We start from the raw sequence: 22,132 nt of genomic DNA on the forward strand, positions 1-22,132 counted from the left end.
ACTCCAGGCCCGAGCACACCAGAGAGATCCAGGCCGCGGGCCCCGTGGGCACGCTGGGCACCACGCCTCCCGCTAGACGGACGGGTGCGCTCTACACATCTGGAGGGGCCCACCGCACCGAGAGGACAGGGAGAAGCCATCAAAGGAAGGACCCTACGAAAGGCACCCCCAAAGCAACCAAGCCAGCCACGGAGAAACTCATCTCAGGGCTCCATCGGTCCTCCCGCACCGGCGGCCCTGCCACTCTGTTCGGGGCCAGCCGAAGCTCCCTGCACCGTACCCGGCCTGCTCCAGGGAGCCGGCTCTACCACGGCAGAGTGCTCCCTCTCCAAGGCTCCAGCGCTCCGGCTCTCTGACTCCCTCACCTTCTCTCTTTCCTGTCTTCCACCTCCACTTTGCACTCTTTCTGTCCCATGTCTGTGTCTGTCTGTCTGTCTGTCTGTGTCTCCATCCTCCTTGTCCTTTCTGTCTCTCTCTGTGTCGCTGTCGCTCTGCGGGACTCCGTTTCTACCGTTCCATCCCTCGCTCGCTTGCTCTCCTTCGAGCTGTCTGTGTGTATGTGTCTGTGCCTGTGTGGGTGCTCGTGCGAGTGGGCGCGTGTGTGTTTGTGTGTGGGAGGGGTGGGGTTGCTCGTGGTGGTTGTGTTGGTGGTGGTGGCGGTGGTGGAGGTGGGTGGGGAGCGGGGCCGTCTGGGTGTCCCTCAACACCTCTGTTGGGATAAGGAGCCCGGCCGTCGTGAAGACGAAGACAAGCGAAATCGGGAGGCACTGTGTGAGGCCCAAGGAAGGCGTAGCCCGGCGGCGGGCGGAGCTGGGGCGTAGACCCGGAGAGCAGCTGAGCCCGGCAGCGGGCGAGCGTCTCGGGGGTCCCCGACCCGAGCCCCGCGGCCACGGGGTGGCAGTGGTGCCGGGCATCGGGCTGGCGTGGCTGGGCCGGCCTCTTGGGGCAGCCAAAGGCCGCTGCTGGTGTCTACGGCCATACCACCCTGAACGCGCCCGATTCTCGTCAGATCTCGGAAGCAAAGCAGGGTCGGGCCTGGTTAGTACTTGGGTGGGAGACCGCCTGGGAATACCGGGTGCCGTAGGCTTTTGGCTTTTCGCTCCCGGCCTCTTTCCATTTCTGGTCGCCGTGCTTCTCAAGAGCCCCCTGACCCTCTCCCCTTTTCCCTCCCGCCTGCGACCCCGCCGCAGCCCAGCACCTCCTCGTGGGGCTCTGCCGCTGCAGCACCGGCCAGGCAGCAGCATACCACCTCTTTGGCCTGGCCGCCGCCCGCCAGGAGCTCGGCTCCAGCCTGGGCACCGAGGGCCGGGACACGACCCTCGAGGCGCAGGCCCGGGGTCCCTGCCTTCCAGGGTGTCTTCCCGCTCCCGGGACGCCCAGTTCACGCAATTCACTCATGCGGCGCCGCCGCAAACCTCCAAGGCGGAAGCCCGGGGAAGGGGCGGGCAGGGGTGGGCAGGGCCAGCGGGTTCCACAGACGCAAGCCAAGGCCTCTGCTCCAGACCCCATGGGCTGCTGTCCCCGGGAGAAGGACATTGCCTTCACGGGCCACCAGGAAAGCCGTTTCTGTGCGCCCGCATTCCCATCGCCGCCAACTTCGCCGAAACGCCAGTCTTGAGGGCACGAGAGAGACGCAGGCCTCGGGCCCCGTCTCCCTACAGATCGCGCGGCCCACCGCAGCAAGTGGACAGGGAGGAGCCAACAAAGGAAGGACCCTAGCAAACGCACGCAACCAAGCCAAGAGAAAACACGCGTCATGGCGCGCCGTCGGTCCTCCCGCGTGGGCGGCCCTGCCATCCCGTCCTGACACAGCCCAAGCAGCCGCCACCCCACCCCGGCCTGCTCCAGGAGGCCCTGTCTATTAGAGCAGAGCGCTGGCTCGCCAAGGCTCTATCGCTGTGGCTCTCCAGCTGCCTCACCCCCCACCCTTTCTGTTCTCCCCCTCTAGCTGGCGCTCGTTCTGTCGCTCTCTCTGTCTCTCTGTCTCTCTGTCTCTCTCTGTCTCTCTGTCCCTCTGTCCCTCTCTCTCTGTCTGTCTGTCTCCCTCCGTTTCTTTCTGTCTCTCCTCTGCTCTCCTTCTGTGAGTGCGTCAGCCCCTCTCTTCCCGGGATCAGGCTGCCGGCTCTAGCGCCAGCGCGGGACACAGCAAGGGCTCCGCCCCCCAGCCCCCGAGCGGGCCAAGGGACGGTGGTGGGTGCGTCGTGAGAAAAAGAACCCGCGGGGCTGGGCCGGCTCTTCGTTCCTGGGCAGCCGTGGCGGCTCTGAGTGGAAGGGGCAAGAGGGGGCCTTGCCGGAGGGGCGGCCACGGATCCAAAACTATCCCTCGGCGGCAGCGGCGGCGGCGGCGGCGGCGGCGGCGGAGGGCCGGAGGAAGTCCCAGGACCCTGACCGCTCGGAGCATACCTTGTCGTCCCCGCCAGCGACGACGAGAGGCTCTGAGAGGCCGACGGAAGGCGCAGCGCGGCGGCCGGGGGTGCTAGGGCGGGCTGGCGGGCTCGCGGCTGGCGGCTCGTGGGGCCCGGGGTGGCGGTGACGCTTGGAGTCGGGCGGGCGTGGCTGTGGGCCGCCTTTTGGGGCGGCCAAAGGCCGACGCCAGCGTCTACGGCCATACCACCCTGAACGCGCCCGATCTCGTCTGATCTCGGAAGCTAAGCAGGGTCGGGCCTGGTTAGTACTTGGATGGGAGACCGCCTGGGAATACCGGGTGCTGTAGGCTTTTGGCTCTTCCGCTCCCTGCCTTCTTTTGTCCGTCTTTTGTCGCTGTGCTTCCCCAGCGGCCCCCGACTCTGCTCCCCCTTTTCCGCCCGTCCGCGACCCCGCCGCAGCCTGGGACCTCCGCGGGGGTCAGGGGGGAGTGGGTGGATCCGCCATCGCAGCACCCACAGGCAGCAGCATACCGCCTCTTTCGCCGGGGCCGGGAGGGACGGGACCCGACCCCCACTTCGGAATCCGCAGGCAGGCGCCGCTTCCCTGCCCTGTCGGGTGCTTTCTGTCTGCCGGGACGCCCAGGCAGTTCAATTCACTCATGCGCCGCCGCCCCAAGCGTCCAAGCCCGGCGAAGGGGCGGGCACGGGCCAGTGGGTTCCACAGACGCCAGCCGAGACCTCCGCTCCAGAACGCCTGGGTTTCTTCTTCCGCGAGAAGGACGTCGCTTTGGCCAGCCGCCAGGAATCTCGTCCCTGTGCGCTTGCATTCCCGTGGCCACCCACTTCGTGTAAACTCCAGGCCCGAGCACACCAGAGAGATCCAGGCCGCGGGCCCCGTGGGCACGCTGGGCACCACGCCTCCCGCTAGACGGACGGGTGCGCTCTACACATCTGGAGGGGCCCACCGCACCGAGAGGACAGGGAGAAGCCATCAAAGGAAGGACCCTACGAAAGGCACCCCCAAAGCAACCAAGCCAGCCACGGAGAAACTCATCTCAGGGCTCCATCGGTCCTCCCGCACCGGCGGCCCTGCCACTCTGTTCGGGGCCAGCCGAAGCTCCCTGCACCGTACCCGGCCTGCTCCAGGGAGCCGGCTCTACCACGGCAGAGTGCTCCCTCTCCAAGGCTCCAGCGCTCCGGCTCTCTGACTCCCTCACCTTCTCTCTTTCCTGTCTTCCACCTCCACCTTGCACTCTTTCTGTCCCATGTCTGTGTCTGTCTGTCTGTCTGTCTGTCTGTGTCTCCATCCTCCTTGTCCTTTCTGTCTCTCTCTGTGTTGCTGTCGCTCTGCGGGACTCCGTTTCTACCGTTCCATCCCTCGCTCGCTTGCTCTCCTTCGAGCTGTCTGTGTGTATGTGTCTGTGCCTGTGTGGGTGCTCGTGCGAGTGGGCGCGTGTGTGTTTGTGTGTGGGAGGGGTGGGGTTGCTCGTGGTGGTTGTGTTGGTGGTGGTGGCGGTGGTGGAGGTGGGTGGGGAGCGGGGCCGTCTGGGTGTCCCTCAACACCTCTGTTGGGATAAGGAGCCCGGCCGTCGTGAAGACGAAGACAAGCGAAATCGGGAGGCACTGTGTGAGGCCCAAGGAAGGCGTAGCCCGGCGGCGGGCGGAGCTGGGGCGTAGACCCGGAGAGCAGCTGAGCCCGGCAGCGGGCGAGTGTCTCGGGGGTCCCCGACCCGAGCCCCGCGGCCACGGGGTGGCAGTGGTGCCGGGCATCGGGCGGGCGTGGCTGGGCCGGCCTCTTGGGGCAGCCAAAGGCCGCTGCTGGTGTCTACGGCCATACCACCCTGAACGCGCCCGATTCTCGTCAGATCTCGGAAGCAAAGCAGGGTCGGGCCTGGTTAGTACTTGGGTGGGAGACCGCCTGGGAATACCGGGTGCCGTAGGCTTTTGGCTTTTCGCTCCCGGCCTCTTTCCATTTCTGGTCGCCGTGCTTCTCAAGAGCCCCCTGACCCTCTCCCCTTTTCCCTCCCGCCTGCGACCCCGCCGCAGCCCAGCACCTCCTCGTGGGGCTCTGCCGCTGCAGCACCGGCCAGGCAGCAGCATACCACCTCTTTGGCCTGGCCGCCGCCCGCCAGGAGCTCGGCTCCAGCCTGGGCACCGAGGGCCGGGACACGACCCTCGAGGCGCAGGCCCGGGGTCCCTGCCTTCCAGGGTGTCTTCCCGCTCCCGGGACGCCCAGTTCACGCAATTCACTCATGCGGCGCCGCCGCAAACCTCCAAGGCGGAAGCCCGGGGAAGGGGCGGGCAGGGGTGGGCAGGGCCAGCGGGTTCCACAGACGCAAGCCAAGGCCTCTGCTCCAGACCCCATGGGCTGCTGTCCCCGGGAGAAGGACATTGCCTTCACGGGCCACCAGGAAAGCCGTTTCTGTGCGCCCGCATTCCCATCGCCGCCAACTTCGCCGAAACGCCAGTCTTGAGGGCACGAGAGAGACGCAGGCCTCGGGCCCCGTCTCCCTACAGATCGCGCGGCCCACCGCAGCAAGTGGACAGGGAGGAGCCAACAAAGGAAGGACCCTAGCAAACGCACGCAACCAAGCCAAGAGAAAACACGCGTCATGGCGCGCCGTCGGTCCTCCCGCGTGGGCGGCCCTGCCATCCCGTCCTGACACAGCCCAAGCAGCCGCCACCCCACCCCGGCCTGCTCCAGGAGGCCCTGTCTATTAGAGCAGAGCGCTGGCTCGCCAAGGCTCTATCGCTGTGGCTCTACAGCTGCCTCACCCCCCACCCTTTCTGTTCTCCCCCTCTAGCTGGCGCTCGTTCTGTCGCTCTCTCTGTCTCTCTGTCTCTCTGTCTCTCTCTGTCTCTCTGTCCCTCTGTCCCTCTCTCTCTGTCTGTCTCCCTCCGTTTCTTTCTGTCTCTCCTCTGCTCTCCTTCTGTGAGTGCGTCAGCCCCTCTCTTCCCGGGATCAGGCTGCCGGCTCTAGCGCCAGCGCGGGACACAGCAAGGGCTCCGCCCCCCAGCCCCCGAGCGGGCCAAGGGACGGTGGTGGGTGCGTCGTGAGAAAAAGAACCCGCGGGGCTGGGCCGGCTCTTCGTTCCTGGGCAGCCGTGGCGGCTCTGAGTGGAAGAGGCAAGAGGGGGCCTTGCCGGAGGGGCGGCCACGGATCCAAAACTATCCCTCGGCGGCGGCGGCGGCGGCGGCGGCGGCGGAGGGCCGGAGGAAGTCCCAGGACCCTGACCGCTCGGAGCATACCTTGTCGTCCCCGCCAGCGACGACGAGAGGCTCTGAGAGGCCGACGGAAGGCGCAGCGCGGCGGCCGGGGGTGCTAGGGCGGGCTGGCGGGCTCGCGGCTGGCGGCTCGTGGGGCCCGGGGTGGCGGTGACGCTTGGAGTCGGGCGGGCGTGGCTGTGGGCCGCCTTTTGGGGCGGCCAAAGTCCGACGCCAGCGTCTACGGCCATACCACCCTGAACGCGCCCGATCTCGTCTGATCTCGGAAGCTAAGCAGGGTCGGGCCTGGTTAGTACTTGGATGGGAGACCGCCTGGGAATACCGGGTGCTGTAGGCTTTTGGCTCTTCCGCTCCCTGCCTTCTTTTGTCCGTCTTTTGTCGCTGTGCTTCCCCAGCGGCCCCCGACTCTGCTCCCCCTTTTCCGCCCGTCCGCGACCCCGCCGCAGCCTGGGACCTCCGCGGGGGTCAGGGGGGAGTGGGTGGATCCGCCATCGCAGCACCCACAGGCAGCAGCATACCGCCTCTTTCGCCGGGGCCGGGAGGGACGGGACCCGACCCCCACTTCGGAATCCGCAGGCAGGCGCCGCTTCCCTGCCCTGTCGGGTGCTTTCTGTCTGCCGGGACGCCCAGGCAGTTCAATTCACTCATGCGCCGCCGCCCCAAGCGTCCAAGCCCGGCGAAGGGGCGGGCACGGGCCAGTGGGTTCCACAGACGCCAGCCGAGACCTCCGCTCCAGAACGCCTGGGTTTCTTCTTCCGCGAGAAGGACGTCGCTTTGGCCAGCCGCCAGGAATCTCGTCCCTGTGCGCTTGCATTCCCGTGGCCACCCACTTCGTGTAAACTCCAGGCCCGAGCACACCAGAGAGATCCAGGCCGCGGGCCCCGTGGGCACGCTGGGCACCACGCCTCCCGCTAGACGGACGGGTGCGCTCTACACATCTGGAGGGGCCCACCGCACCGAGAGGACAGGGAGAAGCCATCAAAGGAAGGACCCTACGAAAGGCACCCCCAAAGCAACCAAGCCAGCCACGGAGAAACTCATCTCAGGGCTCCATCGGTCCTCCCGCACCGGCGGCCCTGCCACTCTGTTCGGGGCCAGCCGAAGCTCCCTGCACCGTACCCGGCCTGCTCCAGGGAGCCGGCTCTACCACGGCAGAGTGCTCCCTCTCCAAGGCTCCAGCGCTCCGGCTCTCTGACTCCCTCACCTTCTCTCTTTCCTGTCTTCCACCTCCACCTTGCACTCTTTCTGTCCCATGTCTGTGTCTGTCTGTCTGTCTGTCTGTCTGTGTCTCCATCCTCCTTGTCCTTTCTGTCTCTCTCTGTGTTGCTGTCGCTCTGCGGGACTCCGTTTCTACCGTTCCATCCCTCGCTCGCTTGCTCTCCTTCGAGCTGTCTGTGTGTATGTGTCTGTGCCTGTGTGGGTGCTCGTGCGAGTGGGCGCGTGTGTGTTTGTGTGTGGGAGGGGTGGGGTTGCTCGTGGTGGTTGTGTTGGTGGTGGTGGCGGTGGTGGAGGTGGGTGGGGAGCGGGGCCGTCTGGGTGTCCCTCAACACCTCTGTTGGGATAAGGAGCCCGGCCGTCGTGAAGACGAAGACAAGCGAAATCGGGAGGCACTGTGTGAGGCCCAAGGAAGGCGTAGCCCGGCGGCGGGCGGAGCTGGGGCGTAGACCCGGAGAGCAGCTGAGCCCGGCAGCGGGCGAGTGTCTCGGGGGTCCCCGACCCGAGCCCCGCGGCCACGGGGTGGCAGTGGTGCCGGGCATCGGGCGGGCGTGGCTGGGCCGGCCTCTTGGGGCAGCCAAAGGCCGCTGCTGGTGTCTACGGCCATACCACCCTGAACGCGCCCGATTCTCGTCAGATCTCGGAAGCAAAGCAGGGTCGGGCCTGGTTAGTACTTGGGTGGGAGACCGCCTGGGAATACCGGGTGCCGTAGGCTTTTGGCTTTTCGCTCCCGGCCTCTTTCCATTTCTGGTCGCCGTGCTTCTCAAGAGCCCCCTGACCCTCTCCCCTTTTCCCTCCCGCCTGCGACCCCGCCGCAGCCCAGCACCTCCTCGTGGGGCTCTGCCGCTGCAGCACCGGCCAGGCAGCAGCATACCACCTCTTTGGCCTGGCCGCCGCCCGCCAGGAGCTCGGCTCCAGCCTGGGCACCGAGGGCCGGGACACGACCCTCGAGGCGCAGGCCCGGGGTCCCTGCCTTCCAGGGTGTCTTCCCGCTCCCGGGACGCCCAGTTCACGCAATTCACTCATGCGGCGCCGCCGCAAACCTCCAAGGCGGAAGCCCGGGGAAGGGGCGGGCAGGGGTGGGCAGGGCCAGCGGGTTCCACAGACGCAAGCCAAGGCCTCTGCTCCAGACCCCATGGGCTGCTGTCCCCGGGAGAAGGACATTGCCTTCACGGGCCACCAGGAAAGCCGTTTCTGTGCGCCCGCATTCCCATCGCCGCCAACTTCGCCGAAACGCCAGTCTTGAGGGCACGAGAGAGACGCAGGCCTCGGGCCCCGTCTCCCTACAGATCGCGCGGCCCACCGCAGCAAGTGGACAGGGAGGAGCCAACAAAGGAAGGACCCTAGCAAACGCACGCAACCAAGCCAAGAGAAAACACGCGTCATGGCGCGCCGTCGGTCCTCCCGCGTGGGCGGCCCTGCCATCCCGTCCTGACACAGCCCAAGCAGCCGCCACCCCACCCCGGCCTGCTCCAGGAGGCCCTGTCTATTAGAGCAGAGCGCTGGCTCGCCAAGGCTCTATCGCTGTGGCTCTACAGCTGCCTCACCCCCCACCCTTTCTGTTCTCCCCCTCTAGCTGGCGCTCGTTCTGTCGCTCTCTCTGTCTCTCTGTCTCTCTGTCTCTCTCTGTCTCTCTGTCCCTCTGTCCCTCTCTCTCTGTCTGTCTGTCTCCCTCCGTTTCTTTCTGTCTCTCCTCTGCTCTCCTTCTGTGAGTGCGTCAGCCCCTCTCTTCCCGGGATCAGGCTGCCGGCTCTAGCGCCAGCGCGGGACACAGCAAGGGCTCCGCCCCCCAGCCCCCGAGCGGGCCAAGGGACGGTGGTGGGTGCGTCGTGAGAAAAAGAACCCGCGGGGCTGGGCCGGCTCTTCGTTCCTGGGCAGCCGTGGCGGCTCTGAGTGGAAGAGGCAAGAGGGGGCCTTGCCGGAGGGGCGGCCACGGATCCAAAACTATCCCTCGGCGGCGGCGGCGGCGGCGGCGGCGGCGGAGGGCCGGAGGAAGTCCCAGGACCCTGACCGCTCGGAGCATACCTTGTCGTCCCCGCCAGCGACGACGAGAGGCTCTGAGAGGCCGACGGAAGGCGCAGCGCGGCGGCCGGGGGTGCTAGGGCGGGCTGGCGGGCTCGCGGCTGGCGGCTCGTGGGGCCCGGGGTGGCGGTGACGCTTGGAGTCGGGCGGGCGTGGCTGTGGGCCGCCTTTTGGGGCGGCCAAAGTCCGACGCCAGCGTCTACGGCCATACCACCCTGAACGCGCCCGATCTCGTCTGATCTCGGAAGCTAAGCAGGGTCGGGCCTGGTTAGTACTTGGATGGGAGACCGCCTGGGAATACCGGGTGCTGTAGGCTTTTGGCTCTTCCGCTCCCTGCCTTCTTTTGTCCGTCTTTTGTCGCTGTGCTTCCCCAGCGGCCCCCGACTCTGCTCCCCCTTTTCCGCCCGTCCGCGACCCCGCCGCAGCCTGGGACCTCCGCGGGGGTCAGGGGGGAGTGGGTGGATCCGCCATCGCAGCACCCACAGGCAGCAGCATACCGCCTCTTTCGCCGGGGCCGGGAGGGACGGGACCCGACCCCCACTTCGGAATCCGCAGGCAGGCGCCGCTTCCCTGCCCTGTCGGGTGCTTTCTGTCTGCCGGGACGCCCAGGCAGTTCAATTCACTCATGCGCCGCCGCCCCAAGCGTCCAAGCCCGGCGAAGGGGCGGGCACGGGCCAGTGGGTTCCACAGACGCCAGCCGAGACCTCCGCTCCAGAACGCCTGGGTTTCTTCTTCCGCGAGAAGGACGTCGCTTTGGCCAGCCGCCAGGAATCTCGTCCCTGTGCGCTTGCATTCCCGTGGCCACCCACTTCGTGTAAACTCCAGGCCCGAGCACACCAGAGAGATCCAGGCCGCGGGCCCCGTGGGCACGCTGGGCACCACGCCTCCCGCTAGACGGACGGGTGCGCTCTACACATCTGGAGGGGCCCACCGCACCGAGAGGACAGGGAGAAGCCATCAAAGGAAGGACCCTACGAAAGGCACCCCCAAAGCAACCAAGCCAGCCACGGAGAAACTCATCTCAGGGCTCCATCGGTCCTCCCGCACCGGCGGCCCTGCCACTCTGTTCGGGGCCAGCCGAAGCTCCCTGCACCGTACCCGGCCTGCTCCAGGGAGCCGGCTCTACCACGGCAGAGTGCTCCCTCTCCAAGGCTCCAGCGCTCCGGCTCTCTGACTCCCTCACCTTCTCTCTTTCCTGTCTTCCACCTCCACCTTGCACTCTTTCTGTCCCATGTCTGTGTCTGTCTGTCTGTCTGTCTGTGTCTCCATCCTCCTTGTCCTTTCTGTCTCTCTCTGTGTTGCTGTCGCTCTGCGGGACTCCGTTTCTACCGTTCCATCCCTCGCTCGCTTGCTCTCCTTCGAGCTGTCTGTGTGTATGTGTCTGTGCCTGTGTGGGTGCTCGTGCGAGTGGGCGCGTGTGTGTTTGTGTGTGGGAGGGGTGGGGTTGCTCGTGGTGGTTGTGTTGGTGGTGGTGGCGGTGGTGGAGGTGGGTGGGGAGCGGGGCCGTCTGGGTGTCCCTCAACACCTCTGTTGGGATAAGGAGCCCGGCCGTCGTGAAGACGAAGACAAGCGAAATCGGGAGGCACTGTGTGAGGCCCAAGGAAGGCGTAGCCCGGCGGCGGGCGGAGCTGGGGCGTAGACCCGGAGAGCAGCTGAGCCCGGCAGCGGGCGAGCGTCTCGGGGGTCCCCGACCCGAGCCCCGCGGCCACGGGGTGGCAGTGGTGCCGGGCATCGGGCGGGCGTGGCTGGGCCGGCCTCTTGGGGCAGCCAAAGGCCGCTGCTGGTGTCTACGGCCATACCACCCTGAACGCGCCCGATTCTCGTCAGATCTCGGAAGCAAAGCAGGGTCGGGCCTGGTTAGTACTTGGGTGGGAGACCGCCTGGGAATACCGGGTGCCGTAGGCTTTTGGCTTTTCGCTCCCGGCCTCTTTCCATTTCTGGTCGCCGTGCTTCTCAAGAGCCCCCTGACCCTCTCCCCTTTTCCCTCCCGCCTGCGACCCCGCCGCAGCCCAGCACCTCCTCGTGGGGCTCTGCCGCTGCAGCACCGGCCAGGCAGCAGCATACCACCTCTTTGGCCTGGCCGCCGCCCGCCAGGAGCTCGGCTCCAGCCTGGGCACCGAGGGCCGGGACACGACCCTCGAGGCGCAGGCCCGGGGTCCCTGCCTTCCAGGGTGTCTTCCCGCTCCCGGGACGCCCAGTTCACGCAATTCACTCATGCGGCGCCGCCGCAAACCTCCAAGGCGGAAGCCCGGGGAAGGGGCGGGCAGGGGTGGGCAGGGCCAGCGGGTTCCACAGACGCAAGCCAAGGCCTCTGCTCCAGACCCCATGGGCTGCTGTCCCCGGGAGAAGGACATTGCCTTCACGGGCCACCAGGAAAGCCGTTTCTGTGCGCCCGCATTCCCATCGCCGCCAACTTCGCCGAAACGCCAGTCTTGAGGGCACGAGAGAGACGCAGGCCTCGGGCCCCGTCTCCCTACAGATCGCGCGGCCCACCGCAGCAAGTGGACAGGGAGGAGCCAACAAAGGAAGGACCCTAGCAAACGCACGCAACCAAGCCAAGAGAAAACACGCGTCATGGCGCGCTGTCGGTCCTCCCGCGTGGGCGGCCCTGCCATCCCGTCCTGACACAGCCCAAGCAGCCGCCACCCCACCCCGGCCTGCTCCAGGAGGCCCTGTCTATTAGAGCAGAGCGCTGGCTCACCAAGGCTCTATCGCTGTGGCTCTCCAGCTGCCTCACCCCCCACCCTTTCTGTTCTCCCCCTCTAGCTGGCGCTCGTTCTGTCGCTCTCTCTGTCTCTCTGTCTCTCTGTCTCTCTCTGTCTCTCTGTCCCTCTGTCCCTCTCTCTCTGTCTGTCTGTCTCCCTCCGTTTCTTTCTGTCTCTCCTCTGCTCTCCTTCTGTGAGTGCGTCAGCCCCTCTCTTCCCGGGATCAGGCTGCCGGCTCTAGCGCCAGCGCGGGACACAGCAAGGGCTCCGCCCCCCGGCCCCCGAGCGGGCCAAGGGACGGTGGTGGGTGCGTCGTGAGAAAAAGAACCCGCGGGGCTGGGCCGGCTCTTCGTTCCTGGGCAGCCGTGGCGGCTCTGAGTGGAAGGGGCAAGAGGGGGCCTTGCCGGAGGGGCGGCGACGGATCCAAAACTATCCCTCGGCGGCGGCGGCGGCGGCGGCGGCGGCGGAGGGCCGGAGGAAGTCCCAGGACCCTGACCGCTCGGAGCATACCTTGTCGTCCCCGCCAGCGACGACGAGAGGCTCTGAGAGGCCGACGGAAGGCGCAGCGCGGCGGCCGGGGGTGCTAGGGCGGGCTGGCGGGCTCGCGGCTGGCGGCTCGTGGGGCCCGGGGTGGCGGTGACGCTTGGAGTCGGGCGGGCGTGGCTGTGGGCCCCCTTTTGGGGCGGCCAAAGGCCGACACCAGCGTCTACGGCCATACCACCCTGAACGCGCCCGATCTCGTCTGATCTCGGAAGCTAAGCAGGGTCGGGCCTGGTTAGTACTTGGATGGGAGACCGCCTGGGAATACCGGGTGCTGTAGGCTTTTGGCTCTTCCGCTCCCTGCCTTCTTTTGTCCGTCTTTTGTCGCTGTGCTTCCCCAGCGGCCCCCGACTCTGCTCCCCCTTTTCCGCCCGTCCGCGACCCCGCCGCAGCCTGGGACCTCCGCGGGGGTCAGGGGGGAGTGGGTGGATCCGCCATCGCAGCACCCACAGGCAGCAGCATACCGCCTCTTTCGCCGGGGCCGGGAGGGACGGGACCCGACCCCCACTTCGGAATCCGCAGGCAGGCGCCGCTTCCCTGCCCTGTCGGGTGCTTTCTGTCTGCCGGGACGCCCAGGCAGTTCAATTCACTCATGCGCCGCCGCCCCAAGCGTCCAAGCCCGGCGAAGGGGCGGGCACGGGCCAGTGGGTTCCACAGACACCAGCCGAGACCTCCGCTCCAGAACGCCTGGGTTTCTTCTTCCGCGAGAAGGACGTCGCTTTGGCCAGCCGCCAGGAATCTCGTCCCTGTGCGCTTGCATTCCCGTGGCCACCCACTTCGTGTAAACTCCAGGCCCGAGCACACCAGAGAGATCCAGGCCGCGGGCCCCGTGGGCACGCTGGGCACCACGCCTCCCGCTAGACGGACGGGTGCGCTCTACACATCTGGAGGGGCCCACCGCACCGAGAGGACAGGGAGAAGCCATCAAAGGAAGGACCCTACGAAAGGCACCCCCAAAGCAACCAAGCCAGCCACGGAGAAACTCATCTCAGGGCTCCATCGGTCCTCCCGCACCGGCGGCCCTGCCACTCTGTTCGGGGCCAGCCGAAGCTCCCTGCACCGTACCCGGCCTGCTCCAGGGAGCCGGCTCTACCACGGCAGAGTGCTCCCTCTCCAAGGCTCCAGCGCTCCGGCTCTCTGACTCCCTCACCTTCTCTCTTTCCTGTCTTCCACCTCCACCTTGCACTCTTTCTGTCCCATGTCTGTGTCTGTCTGTCTGTCTGTCTGTGTCTCCATCCTCCTTGTCCTTTCTGTCTCTCTCTGTGTCGCTGTCGCTCTGCGGGACTCTGTTTCTACCGTTCCATCCCTCGCTCGCTTGCTCTCCTTCGAGCTGTCTGTGTGTATGTGTCTGTGCCTGTGTGGGTGCTCGTGCGAGTGGGCTCGTGTGTGTTTGTGTGTGGGAGGGGTGGGGTTGCTCGTGGTGGTTGTGTTGGTGGTGGTGGCGGTGGTGGAGGTGGGTGGGGAGCGGGGCCGTCTGGGTGTCCCTCAACACCTCTGTTGGGATAAGGAGCCCGGCCGTCGTGAAGACGAAGACAAGCGAAATCGGGAGGCACTGTGTGAGGCCCAAGGAAGGCGTAGCCCGGCGGCGGGCGGAGCTGGGGCGTAGACCCGGAGAGCAGCTGAGCCCGGCAGCGGGCGAGCGTCTCGGGGGTCCCCGACCCGAGCCCCGCGGCCACGGGGTGGCAGTGGTGCCGGGCATCGGGCGGGCGTGGCTGGGCCGGCCTCTTGGGGCAGCCAAAGGCCGCTGCTGGTGTCTACGGCCATACCACCCTGAACGCGCCCGATTCTCGTCAGATCTCGGAAGCAAAGCAGGGTCGGGCCTGGTTAGTACTTGGGTGGGAGACCGCCTGGGAATACCGGGTGCCGTAGGCTTTTGGCTTTTCGCTCCCGGCCTCTTTCCATTTCTGGTCGCCGTGCTTCTCAAGAGCCCCCTGACCCTCTCCCCTTTTCCCTCCCGCCTGCGACCCCGCCGCAGCCCAGCACCTCCTCGTGGGGCTCTGCCGCTGCAGCACCGGCCAGGCAGCAGCATACCACCTCTTTGGCCTGGCCGCCGCCCGCCAGGAGCTCGGCTCCAGCCTGGGCACCGAGGGCCGGGACACGACCCTCGAGGCGCAGGCCCGGGGTCCCTGCCTTCCAGGGTGTCTTCCCGCTCCCGGGATGCCCAGTTCACGCAATTCACTCATGCGGCGCCGCCGCAAACCTCCAAGGCGGAAGCCCGGGGAAGGGGCGGGCAGGGGTGGGCAGGGCCAGCGGGTTCCACAGACGCAAGCCAAGGCCTCTGCTCCAGACCCCATGGGCTGCTGTCCCCGGGAGAAGGACATTGCCTTCACGGGCCACCAGGAAAGCCGTTTCTGTGCGCCCGCATTCCCATCGCCGCCAACTTCGCCGAAACGCCAGTCTTGAGGGCACGAGAGAGACGCAGGCCTCGGGCCCCGTCTCCCTACAGATCGCGCGGCCCACCGCAGCAAGTGGACAGGGAGGAGCCAACAAAGGAAGGACCCTAGCAAACGCACGCAACCAAGCCAAGAGAAAACACGCGTCATGGCGCGCCGTCGGTCCTCCCGCGTGGGCGGCCCTGCCATCCCGTCCTGACACAGCCCAAGCAGCCGCCACCCCACCCCGGCCTGCTCCAGGAGGCCCTGTCTATTAGAGCAGAGCGCTGGCTCACCAAGGCTCTATCGCTGTGGCTCTCCAGCTGCCTCACCCCCCACCCTTTCTGTTCTCCCCCTCTAGCTGGCGCTCGTTCTGTCGCTCTCTCTGTCTCTCTGTCTCTCTCTGTCTCTCTGTCCCTCTGTCCCTCTCTCTCTGTCTGTCTGTCTCCCTCCGTTTCTTTCTGTCTCTCCTCTGCTCTCCTTCTGTGAGTGCGTCAGCCCCTCTCTTCCCGGGATCAGGCTGCCGGCTCTAGCGCCAGCGCGGGACACAGCAAGGGCTCCGCCCCCCGGCCCCCGAGCGGGCCAAGTGACGGTGGTGGGTGCGTCGTGAGAAAAAGAACCCGCGGGGCTGGGCCGGCTCTTCGTTCCTGGGCAGCCGTGGCGGCTCTGAGTGGAAGGGGCAAGAGGGGGCCTTGCCGGAGGGGCGGCGACGGATCCAAAACTATCCCTCGGCGGCGGCGGCGGCGGCGGAGGGCCGGAGGAAGTCCCAGGACCCTGACCGCTCGGAGCATACCTTGTCGTCCCCGCCAGCGACGACGAGAGGCTCTGAGAGGCCGACGGAAGGCGCAGCGCGGCGGCCGGGGGTGCTAGGGCGGGCTGGCGGGCTCGCGGCTGGCGGCTCGTGGGGCCCGGGGTGGCGGTGACGCTTGGAGTCGGGCGGGCGTGGCTGTGGGCCGCCTTTGGGGCGGCCAAAGGCCGACACCAGCGTCTACGGCCATACCACCCTGAACGCGCCCGATCTCGTCTGATCTCGGAAGCTAAGCAGGGTCGGGCCTGGTTAGTACTTGGATGGGAGACCGCCTGGGAATACCGGGTGCTGTAGGCTTTTGGCTCTTCCGCTCCCTGCCTTCTTTTGTCCGTCTTTTGTCGCTGTGCTTCCCCAGCGGCCCCCGACTCTGCTCCCCCTTTTCCGCCCGTCCGCGACCCCGCCGCAGCCTGGGACCTCCGCGGGGGTCAGGGGGGAGTGGGTGGATCCGCCATCGCAGCACCCACAGGCAGCAGCATACCGCCTCTTTCGCCGGGGCCGGGAGGGACGGGACCCGACCCCCACTTCGGAATCCGCAGGCAGGCGCCGCTTCCCTGCCCTGTCGGGTGCTTTCTGTCTGCCGGGACGCCCAGGCAGTTCAATTCACTCATGCGCCGCCGCCCCAAGCGTCCAAGCCCGGCGAAGGGGCGGGCACGGGCCAGTGGGTTCCACAGACGCCAGCCGAGACCTCCGCTCCAGAACGCCTGGGTTTCTTCTTCCGCGAGAAGGACGTCGCTTTGGCCAGCCGCCAGGAATCTCGTCCCTGTGCGCTTGCATTCCCGTGGCCACCCACTTCGTGTAAACTCCAGGCCCGAGCACACCAGAGAGATCCAGGCCGCGGGCCCCGTGGGCACGCTGGGCGCCACGCCTCCCGCTAGACGGACGGGTGCGCTCTACACATCTGGAGGGGCCCACCGCACCGAGAGGACAGGGAGAAGCCATCAAAGGAAGGACCCTACGAAAGGCACCCCCAAAGCAACCAAGCCAGCCACGGAGAAACTCATCTCAGGGCTCCATCGGTCCTCCCGCACCGGCGGCCCTGCCACTCTGTTCGGGGCCAGCCGAAGCTCCCTGCACCGTACCCGGCCTGCTCCAGGGAGCCGGCTCTACCACGGCAGAGTGCTCCCTCTCCAAGGCTCCAGCGCTCCGGCTCTCTGACTCCCTCACCTTCTCTCTTTCCTGTCTTCCACCTCCACCTTGCACTCTTTCTGTCCCATGTCTGTGTCTGTCTGTCTGTCTGTCTGTGTCTCCATCCTCCTTGTCCCTTCTGTCTCTCTCTGTGTTGCTGTCGCTCTGCGGGACTCCGTTTCTACCGTTCCATCCCTCGCTCGCTTGCTCTCCTTCGAGCTGTCTGTGTGTATGTGTCTGTGCCTGTGTGGGTGCTCGTGCGAGTGGGCGCGTGTGTGTTTGTGTGTGGGAGGGGTGGGGTTGCTCGTGGTGGTTGTGTTGGTGGTGGTGGCGGTGGTGGAGGTGGGTGGGGAGCGGGGCCGTCTGGGTGTCCCTCAACACCTCTGTTGGGATAAGGAGCCCGGCCGTCGTGAAGACGAAGACAAGCGAAATCGGGAGGCACTGTGTGAGGCCCAAGGAAGGCGTAGCCCGGCGGCGGGCGGAGCTGGGGCGTAGACCCGGAGAGCAGCTGAGCCCGGCAGCGGGCGAGCGTCTCGGGGGTCCCCGACCCGAGCCCCGCGGCCACGGGGTGGCAGTGGTGCCGGGCATCGGGCGGGCGTGGCTGGGCCGGCCTCTTGGGGCAGCCAAAGGCCGCTGCTGGTGTCTACGGCCATACCACCCTGAACGCGCCCGATTCTCGTCAGATCTCGGAAGCAAAGCAGGGTCGGGCCTGGTTAGTACTTGGGTGGGAGACCGCCTGGGAATACCGGGTGCCGTAGGCTTTTGGCTTTTCGCTCCCGGCCTCTTTCCATTTCTGGTCGCCGTGCTTCTCAAGAGCCCCCTGACCCTCTCCCCTTTTCCCTCCCGCCTGCGACCCCGCCGCAGCCCAGCACCTCCTCGTGGGGCTCTGCCGCTGCAGCACCGGCCACGCAGCAGCATACCACCTCTTTGGCCTGGCCGCCGCCCGCCAGGAGCTCGGCTCCAGCCTGGGCACCGAGGGCCGGGACACGACCCTCGAGGCGCAGGCCCGGGGTCCCTGCCTTCCAGGGTGTCTTCCCGCTCCCGGGATGCCCAGTTCACGCAATTCACTCATGCGGCGCCGCCGCAAACCTCCAAGGCGGAAGCCCGGGGAAGGGGCGGGCAGGGGTGGGCAGGGCCAGCGGGTTCCACAGACGCAAGCCAAGGCCTCTGCTCCAGACCCCATGGGCTGCTGTCCCCGGGAGAAGGACATTGCCTTCACGGGCCACCAGGAAAGCCGTTTCTGTGCGCCCGCATTCCCATCGCCGCCAACTTCGCCGAAACGCCAGTCTTGAGGGCACGAGAGAGACGCAGGCCTCGGGCCCCGTCTCCCTACAGATCGCGCGGCCCACCGCAGCAAGTGGACAGGGAGGAGCCAACAAAGGAAGGACCCTAGCAAACGCACGCAACCAAGCCAAGAGAAAACACGCGTCATGGCGCGCCGTCGGTCCTCCCGCGTGGGCGGCCCTGCCATCCCGTCCTGACACAGCCCAAGCAGCCGCCACCCCACCCCGGCCTGCTCCAGGAGGCCCTGTCTATTAGAGCAGAGCGCTGGCTCGCCAAGGCTCTATCGCTGTGGCTCTACAGCTGCCTCACCCCCCACCCTTTCTGTTCTCCCCCTCTAGCTGGCGCTCGTTCTGTCGCTCTCTCTGTCTCTCTGTCTCTCTGTCTCTCTCTGTCTCTCTGTCCCTCTGTCCCTCTCTCTCTGTCTGTCTGTCTCCCTCCGTTTCTTTCTGTCTCTCCTCTGCTCTCCTTCTGTGAGTGCGTCAGCCCCTCTCTTCCCGGGATCAGGCTGCCGGCTCTAGCGCCAGCGCGGGACACAGCAAGGGCTCCGCCCCCCGGCCCCCGAGCGGGCCAAGGGACGGTGGTGGGTGCGTCGTGAGAAAAAGAACCCGCGGGGCTGGGCCGGCTCTTCGTTCCTGGGCAGCCGTGGCGGCTCTGAGTGGAAGGGGCAAGAGGGGGCCTTGCCGGAGGGGCGGCGACGGATCCAAAACTATCCCTCGGCGGCGGCGGCGGCGGCGGCGGCGGCGGAGGGCCGGAGGAAGTCCCAGGACCCTGACCGCTCGGAGCATACCTTGTCGTCCCCGCCAGCGACGACGAGAGGCTCTGAGAGGCCGACGGAAGGCGCAGCGCGGCGGCCGGGGGTGCTAGGGCGGGCTGGCGGGCTCGCGGCTGGCGGCTCGTGGGGCCCGGGGTGGCGGTGACGCTTGGAGTCGGGCGGGCGTGGCTGTGGGCCCCCTTTTGGGGCGGCCAAAGGCCGACACCAGCGTCTACGGCCATACCACCCTGAACGCGCCCGATCTCGTCTGATCTCGGAAGCTAAGCAGGGTCGGGCCTGGTTAGTACTTGGATGGGAGACCGCCTGGGAATACCGGGTGCTGTAGGCTTTTGGCTCTTCCGCTCCCTGCCTTCTTTTGTCCGTCTTTTGTCGCTGTGCTTCCCCAGCGGCCCCCGACTCTGCTCCCCCTTTTCCGCCCGTCCGCGACCCCGCCGCAGCCTGGGACCTCCGCGGGGGTCAGGGGGGAGTGGGTGGATCCGCCATCGCAGCACCCACAGGCAGCAGCATACCGCCTCTTTCGCCGGGGCCGGGAGGGACGGGACCCGACCCCCACTTCGGAATCCGCAGGCAGGCGCCGCTTCCCTGCCCTGTCGGGTGCTTTCTGTCTGCCGGGACGCCCAGGCAGTTCAATTCACTCATGCGCCGCCGCCCCAAGCGTCCAAGCCCGGCGAAGGGGCGGGCACGGGCCAGTGGGTTCCACAGACGCCAGCCGAGACCTCCGCTCCAGAACGCCTGGGTTTCTTCTTCCGCGAGAAGGACGTCGCTTTGGCCAGCCGCCAGGAATCTCGTCCCTGTGCGCTTGCATTCCCGTGGCCACCCACTTCGTGTAAACTCCAGGCCCGAGCACACCAGAGAGATCCAGGCCGCGGGCCCCGTGGGCACGCTGGGCACCACGCCTCCCGCTAGACGGACGGGTGCGCTCTACACATCTGGAGGGGCCCACCGCACCGAGAGGACAGGGAGAAGCCATCAAAGGAAGGACCCTACGAAAGGCACCCCCAAAGCAACCAAGCCAGCCACGGAGAAACTCATCTCAGGGCTCCATCGGTCCTCCCGCACCGGCGGCCCTGCCACTCTGTTCGGGGCCAGCCGAAGCTCCCTGCACCGTACCCGGCCTGCTCCAGGGAGCCGGCTCTACCACGGCAGAGTGCTCCCTCTCCAAGGCTCCAGCGCTCCGGCTCTCTGACTCCCTCACCTTCTCTCTTTCCTGTCTTCCACCTCCACCTTGCACTCTTTCTGTCCCATGTCTGTGTCTGTCTGTCTGTCTGTCTGTGTCTCCATCCTCCTTGTCCCTTCTGTCTCTCTCTGTGTCGCTGTCGCTCTGCGGGACTCCGTTTCTACCGTTCCATCCCTCGCTCGCTTGCTCTCCTTCGAGCTGTCTGTGTGTATGTGTCTGTGCCTGTGTGGGTGCTCGTGCGAGTGGGCGCGTGTGTGTTTGTGTGTGGGAGGGGTGGGGTTGCTCGTGGTGGTTGTGTTGGTGGTGGTGGCGGTGGTGGAGGTGGGTGGGGAGCGGGGCCGTCTGGGTGTCCCTCAACACCTCTGTTGGGATAAGGAGCCCGGCCGTCGTGAAGACGAAGACAAGCGAAATCGGGAGGCACTGTGTGAGGCCCAAGGAAGGCGTAGCCCGGCGGCGGGCGGAGCTGGGGCGTAGACCCGGAGAGCAGCTGAGCCCGGCAGCGGGCGAGCGTCTCGGGGGTCCCCGACCCGAGCCCCGCGGCCACGGGGTGGCAGTGGTGCCGGGCATCGGGCTGGCGTGGCTGGGCCGGCCTCTTGGGGCAGCCAAAGGCCGCTGCTGGTGTCTACGGCCATACCACCCTGAACGCGCCCGATTCTCGTCAGATCTCGGAAGCAAAGCAGGGTCGGGCCTGGTTAGTACTTGGGTGGGAGACCGCCTGGGAATACCGGGTGCCGTAGGCTTTTGGCTTTTCGCTCCCGGCCTCTTTCCATTTCTGGTCGCCGTGCTTCTCAAGAGCCCCCTGACCCTCTCCCCTTTTCCCTCCCGCCTGCGACCCCGCCGCAGCCCAGCACCTCCTCGTGGGGCTCTGCCGCTGCAGCACCGGCCAGGCAGCAGCATACCACCTCTTTGGCCTGGCCGCCGCCCGCCAGGAGCTCGGCTCCAGCCTGGGCACCGAGGGCCGGGACACGACCCTCGAGGCGCAGGCCCGGGGTCCCTGCCTTCCAGGGTGTCTTCCCGCTCCCGGGACGCCCAGTTCACGCAATTCACTCATGCGGCGCCGCCGCAAACCTCCAAGGCGGAAGCCCGGGGAAGGGGCGGGCAGGGGTGGGCAGGGCCAGCGGGTTCCACAGACGCAAGCCAAGGCCTCTGCTCCAGACCCCATGGGCTGCTGTCCCCGGGAGAAGGACATTGCCTTCACGGGCCACCAGGAAAGCCGTTTCTGTGCGCCCGCATTCCCATCGCCGCCAACTTCGCCGAAACGCCAGTCTTGAGGGCACGAGAGAGACGCAGGCCTCGGGCCCCGTCTCCCTACAGATCGCGCGGCCCACCGCAGCAAGTGGACAGGGAGGAGCCAACAAAGGAAGGACCCTAGCAAACGCACGCAACCAAGCCAAGAGAAAACACGCGTCATGGCGCGCCGTCGGTCCTCCCGCGTGGGCGGCCCTGCCATCCCGTCCTGACACAGCCCAAGCAGCCGCCACCCCACCCCGGCCTGCTCCAGGAGGCCCTGTCTATTAGAGCAGAGCGCTGGCTGGCCAAGGCTCTATCGCTGTGGCTCTCCAGCTGCCTCACCCCCCACCCTTTCTGTTCTCCCCCTCTAGCTGGCGCTCGTTCTGTCGCTCTCTCTGTCTCTCTGTCTCTCTCTGTCTCTCTGTCCCTCTGTCCCTCTCTCTCTGTCTGTCTGTCTCCCTCCGTTTCTTTCTGTCTCTCCTCTGCTCTCCTTCTGTGAGTGCGTCAGCCCCTCTCTTCCCGGGATCAGGCTGCCGGCTCTAGCGCCAGCGCGGGACACAGCGAGGGCTCCGCCCCCCGGCCCTCGAGCGGGCCAAGTGACGGTGGTGGGTGCGTCGTGAGAAAAAGAACCCGCGGGGCTGGGCCGGCTCTTCGTTCCTGGGCAGCCGTGGCGGCTCTGAGTGGAAGGGGCAAGAGGGGGCCTTGCCGGAGGGGCGGCGACGGATCCAAAACTATCCCTCGGCGGCGGCGGCGGCGGCGGAGGGCCGGAGGAAGTCCCAGGACCCTGACCGCTCGGAGCATACCTTGTCGTCCCCGCCAGCGACGACGAGAGGCTCTGAGAGGCCGACGGAAGGCGCAGCGCGGCGGCCGGGGGTGCTAGGGCGGGCTGGCGGGCTCGCGGCTGGCGGCTCGTGGGGCCCGGGGTGGCGGTGACGCTTGGAGTCGGGCGGGCGTGGCTGTGGGCCGCCTTTGGGGCGGCCAAAGGCCGACACCAGCGTCTACGGCCATACCACCCTGAACGCGCCCGATCTCGTCTGATCTCGGAAGCTAAGCAGGGTCGGGCCTGGTTAGTACTTGGATGGGAGACCGCCTGGGAATACCGGGTGCTGTAGGCTTTTGGCTCTTCCGCTCCCTGCCTTCTTTTGTCCGTCTTTTGTCGCTGTGCTTCCCCAGCGGCCCCCGACTCTGCTCCCCCTTTTCCGCCCGTCCGCGACCCCGCCGCAGCCTGGGACCTCCGCGGGGGTCAGGGGGGAGTGGGTGGATCCGCCATCGCAGCACCCACAGGCAGCAG

At 67.2% G+C, this 22,132-nt stretch overlaps 14 non-coding genes across 14 annotated transcripts; all 14 read left to right on the top strand.

Moving 5' to 3' along the window:
- Window positions 1-967: 967 nt before the first annotated feature.
- Window positions 968-1,087, top strand: LOC135277546 (5S ribosomal RNA). Its single transcript, XR_010345163.1, has one exon. It is a non-coding gene; the product is annotated as a 5S ribosomal RNA (ribosomal RNA).
- A 1,510-nt stretch (window positions 1,088-2,597) lies between these two features.
- On the top strand, window positions 2,598-2,716 carry LOC135277575 (5S ribosomal RNA). The gene has a single exon (XR_010345191.1). It is a non-coding gene; the product is annotated as a 5S ribosomal RNA (ribosomal RNA).
- Window positions 2,717-4,189: 1,473 nt separating this feature from the next.
- On the top strand, window positions 4,190-4,309 carry LOC135277547 (5S ribosomal RNA). The gene has a single exon (XR_010345164.1). It is a non-coding gene; the product is annotated as a 5S ribosomal RNA (ribosomal RNA).
- A 1,500-nt stretch (window positions 4,310-5,809) lies between these two features.
- Window positions 5,810-5,928, top strand: LOC135277586 (5S ribosomal RNA). The gene has a single exon (XR_010345202.1). It is a non-coding gene; the product is annotated as a 5S ribosomal RNA (ribosomal RNA).
- A 1,473-nt stretch (window positions 5,929-7,401) lies between these two features.
- LOC135277548 (5S ribosomal RNA) lies at window positions 7,402-7,521 on the top strand. Its single transcript, XR_010345165.1, has one exon. It is a non-coding gene; the product is annotated as a 5S ribosomal RNA (ribosomal RNA).
- A 1,504-nt stretch (window positions 7,522-9,025) lies between these two features.
- LOC135277597 (5S ribosomal RNA) lies at window positions 9,026-9,144 on the top strand. The gene has a single exon (XR_010345213.1). It is a non-coding gene; the product is annotated as a 5S ribosomal RNA (ribosomal RNA).
- A 1,469-nt stretch (window positions 9,145-10,613) lies between these two features.
- LOC135277549 (5S ribosomal RNA) lies at window positions 10,614-10,733 on the top strand. The gene has a single exon (XR_010345166.1). It is a non-coding gene; the product is annotated as a 5S ribosomal RNA (ribosomal RNA).
- Window positions 10,734-12,237: 1,504 nt separating this feature from the next.
- Window positions 12,238-12,356, top strand: LOC135277608 (5S ribosomal RNA). Its single transcript, XR_010345224.1, has one exon. It is a non-coding gene; the product is annotated as a 5S ribosomal RNA (ribosomal RNA).
- A 1,469-nt stretch (window positions 12,357-13,825) lies between these two features.
- On the top strand, window positions 13,826-13,945 carry LOC135277550 (5S ribosomal RNA). The gene has a single exon (XR_010345167.1). It is a non-coding gene; the product is annotated as a 5S ribosomal RNA (ribosomal RNA).
- Window positions 13,946-15,431: 1,486 nt separating this feature from the next.
- On the top strand, window positions 15,432-15,550 carry LOC135277614 (5S ribosomal RNA). The gene has a single exon (XR_010345228.1). It is a non-coding gene; the product is annotated as a 5S ribosomal RNA (ribosomal RNA).
- Window positions 15,551-17,019: 1,469 nt separating this feature from the next.
- On the top strand, window positions 17,020-17,139 carry LOC135277551 (5S ribosomal RNA). Its single transcript, XR_010345168.1, has one exon. It is a non-coding gene; the product is annotated as a 5S ribosomal RNA (ribosomal RNA).
- A 1,504-nt stretch (window positions 17,140-18,643) lies between these two features.
- Window positions 18,644-18,762, top strand: LOC135277626 (5S ribosomal RNA). Its single transcript, XR_010345237.1, has one exon. It is a non-coding gene; the product is annotated as a 5S ribosomal RNA (ribosomal RNA).
- Window positions 18,763-20,231: 1,469 nt separating this feature from the next.
- On the top strand, window positions 20,232-20,351 carry LOC135277553 (5S ribosomal RNA). The gene has a single exon (XR_010345170.1). It is a non-coding gene; the product is annotated as a 5S ribosomal RNA (ribosomal RNA).
- A 1,486-nt stretch (window positions 20,352-21,837) lies between these two features.
- Window positions 21,838-21,956, top strand: LOC135277637 (5S ribosomal RNA). Its single transcript, XR_010345246.1, has one exon. It is a non-coding gene; the product is annotated as a 5S ribosomal RNA (ribosomal RNA).
- Window positions 21,957-22,132: the final 176 nt, after the last annotated feature.

Source organism: Aotus nancymaae, unplaced genomic scaffold, assembly GCF_030222135.1.
Source record: "Aotus nancymaae isolate 86718 unplaced genomic scaffold, 86718_ANA_hifiasm-v0.15.2.pri h1tg000032l_0, whole genome shotgun sequence".
NCBI lineage: Eukaryota > Metazoa > Chordata > Mammalia > Primates > Aotidae > Aotus > Aotus nancymaae.